Below are 11,090 nucleotides of genomic sequence, written 5' to 3'. Positions count from 1 at the left end.
GGGGAGTTGAGTCTAATGAACACAGGACTTTGGCTAAGTAGACAGGTGTTCGAGAGTAAAAAAACAAAAACGTTGGTTGTGGTTGTTTTTAGCTATATATCACTGCCTTTCCAGCCACATTTGAGTTACTCAAAGCTAATTGTTTTGTAGCAATAATTCACTGCCTTTCCAGTGGTGTTTAAACCACTAAAAGCAGGGTATTTCCTTCCTAACCACACCAAGTAGTTTTGTTACCTAAACCTAACCCCCTACCCCTTACAGCAGACTACTTCTGTGTCAAAATACAAAGCAAAAAGCTGCCCCTGGCAACATTTTACAAATGCCATGGTTCTGCCCAAGCAGCAAATATGACTAGTAGCGATAAGATCAGGTTGTGCAAAATTATTGTTTCTGAACTGTTGGGTTGATTAAAAAAAAAAAAAGTAATTCAAGACACTGGAATATTGCAATATTTAATGGGCATTTTCCCACAATTTAACTAACTTAATAATCACAAAAAGAATCAATAAATTAGTCAATAATAAAAAAACAAACTAAAAAAACAAAATCATTTGTTACCGCTCCAGTACCTCAAGAGAAATTGGTTAATTACTGTACCTCTTGTACTTGCAGCTCATGAAGATCTTTTGTGCTCTACTGCTGATGTACTGTTTTAATGAGGTGAAGAAAAGCTACTTTAGACGGGACTGTATTTTAAGATTGTGTCAGCAAAACTGCTCTAAATGAGGACCAAAATGCATTTGAATTTACAAAATGCATTTTGAATTTAGCAAATAACAGCAGCTCATATTATGTCTCACTAACCACATCGAGAGCCAAACAGCATTCCTCCTCCCAAACAGATGGTGGGCCTACTGTGGCGTGTTCATTGTTTTCAGGATTGTTGGGAGCTCAATGGCCGACTGCTTTGTCGAATCTGGCCTTGTCCCAAACCTCAGGCGTCCAGATTTTGTTTGTTTTCTCCACAGCCTCTTCAGGACATTGGCATTGCAGTGCGTAAGACACTCCAGATAAGAGCTGTGTGAGGGCAGTTGTGGTGTAATGAAGAGCGGAAATAGAGGGAAAACAAATTACTTTTAGTGATATGCATTTTGAACTTTTCACCTGTACTTTTCAACTGATATAACCACCTTTTTATCTTTGGTATTCGGTCAAGGAACCAAGAATAAGTCATATTGAAATGAAATGATCAGGCATCTGTTTGATCTTTATTCGTGGCAACCTCTGTTCATGGTACAATCTCCTAAGGCTCTCTGAAAGATCAAAAAAATCAATGATTATGTCATGATATGCAATTTAAAACAAGGTCAACATCCAACCATGAAGTATATTTACAAGTCTTAAGTGACTGCTGCACATGCAGTATGATGATGTTGAATGAAATGCCTCAGGCAGCTTAACAAAATTCAGCATATGATTAAACCTAGTTATGTATATTACAAACACTGCCACATCTCATACAACTTGGAGTGAGTTATTAAACAGTGTATGGAAATACTGTGGGAATATTCAAAAAGTGACTCCTCACATCAAAACCTTGACGTTGAGAGCAGAAGAGACCCTCAAGGCATCACATTAAGTAGTGTTCTTTGACATGGAAAAAAACAGTATGAAACGTTTGAATACAGAATTATTGAGGATCTCAAATGTCACTTGTCCTACAGTTCTTCAGATGTGAGTTGCCTGTGGTGGGTCCATGCCGTCATGTCCACAAGCAGGGATTATATAGACTTATAAACTATACCAAATTATATCAAGATCTTGTCAACAGCCCTCAATTTATCTCACACAAAGTGAAAAGATTAGAAGGCAGGGTCTCCACAAATCCCTGGAGCTTTCCATTGTCGTCGATTAACCCTGGAAAGTAAGAGGACTGAAGGGGACCTGAGAAGATATTGATCTCAAGTGGGAATCAGGGAAAATCAACAGGGCCCCTCCAACTACCCTCTGCTGATACACAAGCAGCTGCCGGCTGAGAGGATGCAAGTAATTGTGTGTGACTCAGTCAAACCTCTCTTGTATATCTGCTCAGGCAATCATAAAAAAAGCGCTCCCTATCTGAGTCCCATTCATATGTTAAACTGTTAAAATGACTGTTGTGTATCAGGGCCTGTTGCTCCTCAATTCTACAAATACATTATGGTGATGTGTAAAAGAGTTTGACGAGTCTTGTGTTGTGATAAATGATAAATGGACAAATAATGTTTTCATGTAAAACCTGCCCTCACATCAAATATGAGAGATGTTTCTGATGTGGTTAAAAGTTTCAGAAAAGGCTAGTATTTGAACCTTTAATCTATTTATTTTTAACTGTATTTTCCATGCATGTACATATTTACACAATATCTAGTCAAAAAAATATTTTCAGTATGCTGCAGAAAAAGTCTTTACCTCTTTTTTTAGGTATCCCTTCATATTTTACATGTATTTTAAATACATATAGCTTATGCATGACTGTTATTACTTCTTCTTCATTTTAATGAAGTTTTCCTTTTAGTTTGTCATTTAGCAGGATAGCTTGATAGCAACCTAACCACCATAAAAAAATGTTTGCATTGCATATTTCTGCAAAACACAGATAGTTTATTTGTACAGAATATTAGAGCAGATACACTGAACCAAATCAGCAACACTGTAGTGAAGCTGTGGTTTGGTTAAGACAAACAAAACAAAAAACACATTGTTATGGTCTGAAAAGGTCATGTTTTGGCTTTACACACCCACGTTTGGTGGTACAAAAGCCGCTGGAAAATCAGTTGATGGTTAAAAACACCCGGGTGGCTAAAACACTGCAAGAAAATGCAGTGGGTTGTTGGTGAAAAGCACCACAACAATCACTGGGAATTGTCACGATGTGCCACTAAAATCACCCAGTTTCACCCAAAAAAAACCATTCAGGTTTGGTGCCACAAGCATTGCTAGAAAACGGTGTGATGGGCTGCTAAAAACACTCCAGAAAAACAACAAAACACCAAGGTTCAGTGCCACGAACACTGGTGGAAACATTGTGAAGGTTTGTCAAAAAACAACTGGTGTTGTTGTTTGTCTCCAACGGTAGTCTGCATTGGTCTGCAGCTTGGCAGCCATCTCGCCTGCAGCAGCTACTTTAAAACCTTTGATAAGCTACATATGAAAACAAATGTAACATCCGTTTGCAGAAATGTCAAATGCAAACATTTTCTTCTGGTGACTGGGCTGCTCAATTGTATGCAAAACAGATTTGGATAAAATAACTAAAATTTGGTAGAAAGTTGAGGCATCATGAAACAACAAGCATTTTTTTGGTGGGGCCCCAGATCCATATTTTTCCAATTTGTCAAGAATTTCTGCACCTGAATGATAAAAGTCTACACATGTGACTCAGCATCATCTATTATAATAACTTTTGAACTGCCTATTTTACACCTTCTGTTATTCCAATAAGGGTTACGAAACAGTGTGTTGATTGACCAGTATACTTATCACAATTGTTATCTACTTCTAATGCATTCATTTTTCCCAAAATTTTGTTTTTCTGTCACCAAAAGAAGACAGCAAGTGCTGAACCTAATTCTGGTCTGCAAATGTCCCTCTGGAAAGTAAAGAGTACAATCACTGATGCTGTTTCCATGTTTTTCTGCTGTCAGTGATTCAGCTTTGGTGGCTATCACTGCTGATGCTTCTGTATATCCCTCTGTTTATTTTGAATAACTGCTGCTGCTTTTCCGTTTAGAAATCACTGCTGATGCTGCTGCAATCTTAAAAAAAACATATTGAGTGCCCTGAAAGGAATCACCACTGGGTTGTGTGATAGATGTCCTTGTCCTGGATTTTTTACTTAAAAGGCACTTCTCTGATGAAAATATTATGAAGTGTCTTGACTTCAAGAGCACCCTTTAAATTAGCTTGATCATCAGAAGCATTTCCATGCTGGCAAACACAAGGCCTGTGGATCTGAGACTTTGAAAAAGAGACTCATGCTGAGTGGAAGCTAGAGTTCTTCCTGGCATTAACATTTGGAACATTTGGCAAGATACAAGGATCCGCCCTCACAAGTACATCACATCTCATTCACAATGGATGATATATTTCCCCTCTACATTCACACATACATACTGTAATTAGATTTCACAGCCTCTCTGAACTTCTCTCTAATTGTATCTCTTCGTTCTCTCTGCAGATTCCTGGTTTTCATGCAGCTCTCTGTTGATTTTCCAGTGAGACTTTAAATTGTCTTCTATTTTGGCAATATTTTGAAAACAGAAATGTGACTTTGTTAGTAGGGAATTTGAATCAAGCAAGCAAATGATGGTACAAATAAAAGGATGTCCCAACAGTACAGAACTAGCCACGAACAGGCAGAGGGCTACATTTTATGAATAAGGGGATTGTGAAAGGTTATTAGTCACTATTCCAAGGTGCTGTCATAAATGAACTCTTATCCCACTTTTTTACCTCACTGTAGGGCAAAAATGTGTGAACATGTCCCCTTATGAAACTGCATGCAGGTCAGTCTGCATGTTCATTTTTATTTAAATTTAGTTTGGTGGAACTGACCATGGCCATTTTGGGTTTGTTTAGTTTTTTTTATATATCATAAGGTTTTCAGACACTTGCAAAAAAGCATGTTTAATAGACACGAATAAAAAGTGAAAAAATGTCATAGGAAGTTACATTGCACCCTGTTTACCATTGCCAGCTGCAGTGGTCTTGCTCAATAATGGACCAGTTTCAAATGTTGGTGGTCCCATAGTCAATTAGATACAAAAACATGGAAAAGTAAGGCCAAAGTAAAATACGGAACCTATTCTTTAACATAGATAGTCATGCCAGCAACCATTTCTTTTCACCTGATATTTGGGAGAGTGTGACTGTGTGCAGTTTCCAAAAACAGACCACTGTGTTGCCATGGCAGAACTCTGAAATGCCAAAAGCTCTGGCAAGATAATGCAGGGTCATCCAGTAAAAGGTTGAACCATGCACAGTGTCTGCCACAACACAAAATCTTGCAGATGACTGTGTTGGTTTTCCCAAAGTTCTGCAACTGTCTCATTGTAATAACTGCAAACTTTTGGGTTGAGGAGGTTAGGGTTATGAACTCAAACTATACTTTCCACCCACACTTACACAACTTTGTTTAATTAAAGTATCAGTTTTCGGTCCAAAAAAAAGTGTAATGCCCATGGAGGTTAATACAATTCTTCCCCAGATGTCTCTCTCTCCTCAGGTGCTCCGACCAGCCTTTGGGGTCACTTTTTTAGTGATATGGACACGCTTCCTCACTTGCTTCCCACCAGTTGGATTCTCAACCAAGCTAGAAGTAGGTATATAACACTTATAGACTTATTTCTGGACCTTCAAAGTTTGTCTTGCTGCCACACACATACTAACACACACCAACACTGCGGGATCATTCCAATTTTCTTCCAGCTGACCGCCCAAGGAGACTTAAAACCCATCAGCCCTGGCCTCTTTACAAGCCCCCAAAGTTGTGTGCGGAGGCTGTGAGGTCTGACAGCAGTGTCACGCTGGGGCCACAGCTCCATTTAACAGTGCCTGGAAACACTATGACCTTAGCCTGCAGGCGCCTGCTGGACGTCAAGAACTTTCTCATCAGACGGTGAACAACTGAAACCCACCCCTCAGTCAGAGTGTATTTCTCGGTCTCTCAGTAACAGTTTTACCCTCCTCTTGCACTGATGAAGGGAAATGAAGCTAATTATGGGCACTCCATCTGCAGTGAGGGTCCGGATGCAACATGGATTAGCATCTTGGCAGGGAATCAAAATAACTACAGGCAATGGAAGAAACTCTGGTTAAGGAAAATAATCAGCATAGCAAAATGTTGCATTAAGCTGTTATTCTGCACTCTGCAGCTGGCATCCATGTGAATCATGCTTTTAACATTCACCACAAGCCACTTGTCATATTTTAACAACATCAGTGACAGGTGTATTTTGAATATCATAGTTAAATCTATAATTCAACAGGCATGAGTTTGGGTGAGGATATTTTTGGATGGAATAACTCACCATTTAGTCTTTTTCAACAAACTGTTTTATTGCTAGAAAATTGCCAGTTTTCTCCCCATTATTGTAATTGCTGCAGAGTATAGTTTTTAGAAATGATGGACCTCATCATGACGCACAAAAGCTCTCCATCAAACTCAAAAAAGCTTTAAAAAACTATTAAAAATCCTAAGCTTTTTAGCAGGAATGAGGCAGGTGTTACTAACTGCCACTTGTGAAGCACACTGAGTAACACCGACTGATTTTAAACTGAAAAGTCAAGGAGATGTGAACCAGCTGCAGCAAATGTAAGCCTTTCATTGGAATTTGCTCAGACACCATGTAGTAATATTTCCAGAGTGCACAGCTTGGCCGCTGAAGCTCCAAAATAGCAAATATTAAATGCATAAATAAAACATGATAAAATAATCATATTAATACAGAAATATCTTTAAAAATTAACCAATACCTTGTGAAATTATTCAGTGAATTATTAACACTCAGCTCAGATTTTATTTCTTTATTATCTTCAGTGTAACAAGAAGGGCATAAAGAAAGAGTTTCTCTTTGGTTAACTCAAGTTAAAACAAGGGAGCCAATGGTTGTGGAAAGGCTGGAGGTATTGGCTGAAGGACGAGGAGATGGAGATTGGTGATGACAAACTCATGATAAGTGACATGGAATTAAATTTGTCCTGATCTATGCTCCTGATGTGCCAGCTCACCATTAAAACCCAGAGTACTTCATTTGTAACCCCCTCCAGAACGTCACATAAGCGTTCTGACACCCGTATCATGAGGATGACATCTTTAGTGAAACCCAATCAGCAGAACATATATTAACATTGTAATCTTCTGCAGACCACGGTTGCACGTTATTATGTTGAATTTTGTTTCAACAACGCTGTGGTAAACTTGTGGTTATATTTAGGTACAAAAACCACTCGACTATGGTTAAAGGCATAGGTTTCATTTCAACATTAGGGTTGATAAATGGAACAGATAATTTGGGGGCCTTCTGCACAGAAACATTGAGCACAAAACAATGCATTAATGCAAAAATCTGCATCACTTTTATGGTTGAAATGTGTTTAATTTTGTCAAAAAAGGTCCTGTTATGATCTAGCAGTTGTTGTTAGGATCTACAATGCAGACAGAGTTTGGCATATTTGAAGCACAGATAAGAAGACAGTTTCAGGCAGGTTCCAAAAACAAGGCCTCCTAGAATCTTCACAAAACAAAACAAAACAAACAAACCAAAAAAAAAAAAAAAAAAACTGATTGAGATGAAGGCCGAGATGTTACCACAGAAGGGTTCACAACAAACTGCCGAAGACTGGTAAGGAAAGTCAGGCTTAAATCAGGTGGCTTGCAATCAGAGTAGATAATGTGCAGGAGTGTAAGGAGTTCAGCTGGACAGCAGAATGCAGCTGAGCCACGCCTAGCCTGAGACACAGACAGGCAGGGGAAACAACCTGGGGACAAACATTTATCAAGAAGGGAGCACTGGAGAAACAAGGGGAAAAGACAAAGTACTGCATAACCATAACAAGTCCCCTGCTACTTTAATATTTTTATTTTGAGAGACAAATGTACATGTTGTAAATATTGAGTGGGACGTGTCCTCTACATCCCCTCCCCTGAAATCTATGTGGTAATGGTTTGGAAACAATCATGTTTTGGTTTGAAATACCTCGTTTTGGAGGCAGGAGAAAAGCTGAATATATTGCTGATGTCTCACACAAAAACAACCACTTCTGTTGTTTGTTGATCTTGAGACATGTTTAGCTCTTATACATGTGAAATCAGAACTACTTTGCTTCAGAAATGTTGATATGATATATATTTAAAAAGGCATAAATGTAATATATATGTGGTTTGCACAACAATGCCAACATTTTCTACTAGTGACTGGGATTTTTTGTCAGTACCTTCACCAAATCAATGCTTGAAATTTTTTTTTTTTATTATGTAACATTGCTATGGTTATGATTTGGTGAAATTTTGATTTCGTTAGAATCAGGGAAAGGGCTTTGTTTGGATCAAAATAAGTCCTTAGTTGTCAGACAACAGTCTCTGGATTAAAAGGACTGCTTCGTCAAGGTTATTGCACCTTTGTTGTCATTTTTACAGTAATCTTATCAAGAACAATATTAAAATTAATAATACATGTACTTCAGGGGAGTACACATACTTTATATGTGTACTTCAGGGGAGTACATGAGCTTCAAAAGTGTGCTTTGGGGAAGTACAATCTCTGCTCCTTGGGGTCTTGAGAGTCCCAAAACAGGACCAATTTTAGGCACAATTTAGTACTGTTACGGGAGGATTATAAATAATTGTAGAACAGGAGGTCATGCTTAGTGGTGATTAAGAAAAAAATTAATAACAACATTATTGACCAACCTGGTCTTGGACAGTGTCCAGCCTGAGTGTCTTCCAGTGATGCTCAAATTCCTTGCTTCCTTGGCCTCACTTATTTCATCATTACTACTATTATCAATATTTGATTGTATTTTGATGTCTTTTTTTCTGTCTCATACTTACATTCATTCTTCTTTCCCTCTTCTCTTCACTCTCAGCACATCCACATTAACTGGCAGACTGAATCAAACACGTACACACACATAAACACTAAATCAACAGAATACCTCATTACCGCCCCAGCCTGATTCGCATACAACAGCAACAATAACCCTTGTTATGCAAATGTATTTAACCCTCAATTGTCCTGCATCTGAGTTGTATTTTTTCTGTTGTCTATGAAATCACTTAATTTGTTCTTTAAATTCATTATTTATCAGTATTTATTCACATTTTGCTTAATGACACCCTAATTTATTTGTGTAATAATGGCCTCTTCAGACTTCTGTACTTGTCATGAAATCTCATTATTTTCTAAATATGGCCACCATTTATTTAATAATATAACAGGTAAGGACATGAATATTTCATGATTTTTATATTTTTTTTAGCAAGTTTATGTCGTGTTATGTATTCTCACAAGGCCCTGCTAAAGGCAACACTGAGTGCAGCAATCAAAGATGTTACAATGAAGCTTGTGTCTCCTGTAATTTACTGAAAAGAGAAAAGAAATAAAAGGTCAGCCAGACTTTTTAAATTTTTTTAGATTTCTTTTACAGGTTACAGGATCATGTGACTTCCATGCGAGAAAGAGATCTAACTGTTCGTTTCTAATACTCATATTTAGATTTCATGTAATTCTGTTTACCCATGTAAACAGCCTTCAAAGGAAGTGAGCTTAAAAGCAGGAAAAACAACGAATCCCCGCCTGTTTCTGGATGTCTCTCTATTCACTGAAAATGACCCGCCTTCAACTCCTAATGCAAATTCTAGCAGACGCTCCATGTCTCCTCCAGAAAACACCAACCTTTGATCATAAGTAATAAGGCATTTTTTTTTTCCTTAGCTTCAGTGAATGTGACTGAAATATTTGAGTTCATGGCTCGAGGCGAAGGCTTATATGAGAAAGTTTAGACCGCTCACTGCAGAGGAGTCCCAGACTTCGACAGAAGGGCTAAAAGTGTTTGCTTTCCGTTCTGCATACTAAACGCTCCGAAGCTATCACGCTCTCTTTCTATCACATCTCACTCCAATTCGCTCTCTATCTCTGTCTATTTATTTCTGTCACTCTCAAACTCTCCTCCTTTTACCCACCTTTCTCCACCAGCATTCTATAATTCATGCTTCAAAAATCTCTTTGAGTAGTATCTATAAGGATCAGCCACTCAAACAAGTGTTTGATGTGTTTTGAGGCTGTTGAACATTTAGAGCTTTTGTAAACACTGCATGAAAATTATCCAAGAGGTCGGAAAAGTTGAAAATGTATAATTATCATCTACAAGTTAAGTGTTTTAGGCAGACTGAGTCAGCCATTCCAACTGTGATACAAGTAAATAACCCCACCCAAAAAGATATTAAGCACACAGTGTGTCTTCTATAATTTCTTTGAAATTTTAATTGAAATGGTACACCTCAATGGGTTTTGTAATCTGTACAACACTCTCTATCCTGAGACCCTCAATGTAGATAAGACAAAACATATAAAAAAAAACCTTTATTGGGAGGAAAAATGGAAGAAACCAAAGGAAAAGCAAGAGAGGGGGGATCCCTGCTCAATGGCAGACAGAGCTGAATTAGATGCCCTGTGTACAGAATAGACCAACTTATTAAAATTACAATGAGGACAATCAGGATCACAAAATTAGATAAATTGTGCAAAAATGTGAAGAACGTATCCTGGAGGATGTCAAGCACAGGGGCAAAGCCAGATGTTGCAGACGCTTGGAGCACAAACCAAACAGGGGCATGCTCCCCCAGAGAGATTTTTTTCCACCATTTACAGGAATTTATGTACTATTGAATGCCTAAAACTCTGAGCAACAACATATCTAACTCCAGCTGTCTTCATCATTCTAAGACCACAACACAGCAAATGTTGCAGATGAACGGACAAACCTATTTAAGTGGATGTCTGTAAGCCAATCACAGTGTTCCACATCATCTAAAGTGGACTGCAGTGGAGCCAAAACTTCATGAAAGATTTATAGATTTTACTTGGAATTTCTTCAAAAATACCTGTCCATTGGAATGGATGGATCTGAATTTCATCAGCAAATGAACAAGGGAAATACTGTTTAAACGGGGGAATACTGTTCAGATTAGATTTTCTAATGATACAATCAGCTTTGAACGCATCTTATTGATTTTGTTCACAGAAATTTCAGAAATTTTATCTCTGGAGGTTTTCTGTAATAGGTTCTGAAGGGGTTATGATCGGTGCATTTTCTGTGTAAGTGTTAATATTCTTTTTTTTCTCACTGAACTAATATCGATTGGTGTTTTTACAGCCTGTTTGGCAAAATTGTTGCAAAAACAAACAAAACATGTCATTATAAAAGGGTGACACTAATACTTTTGCCATATTACTGTCTGTAGATGACCTGATTTACACCAACCTCTATCACAACCACAGAACTGGAACTTTGTGTAATAAAGTGAAAAAGTGGTTCACATGATCCAGGAATTTCATGCATCGTTTCACAAACTGAGTGGTTCGCTCACATTATGACTAAAGGAGGCA

Source organism: Plectropomus leopardus, chromosome 6, assembly GCF_008729295.1.
Source record: "Plectropomus leopardus isolate mb chromosome 6, YSFRI_Pleo_2.0, whole genome shotgun sequence".
Lineage (NCBI taxonomy): Eukaryota > Metazoa > Chordata > Actinopteri > Perciformes > Serranidae > Plectropomus > Plectropomus leopardus.
This window is presented reverse-complemented; position numbering follows the sequence as displayed.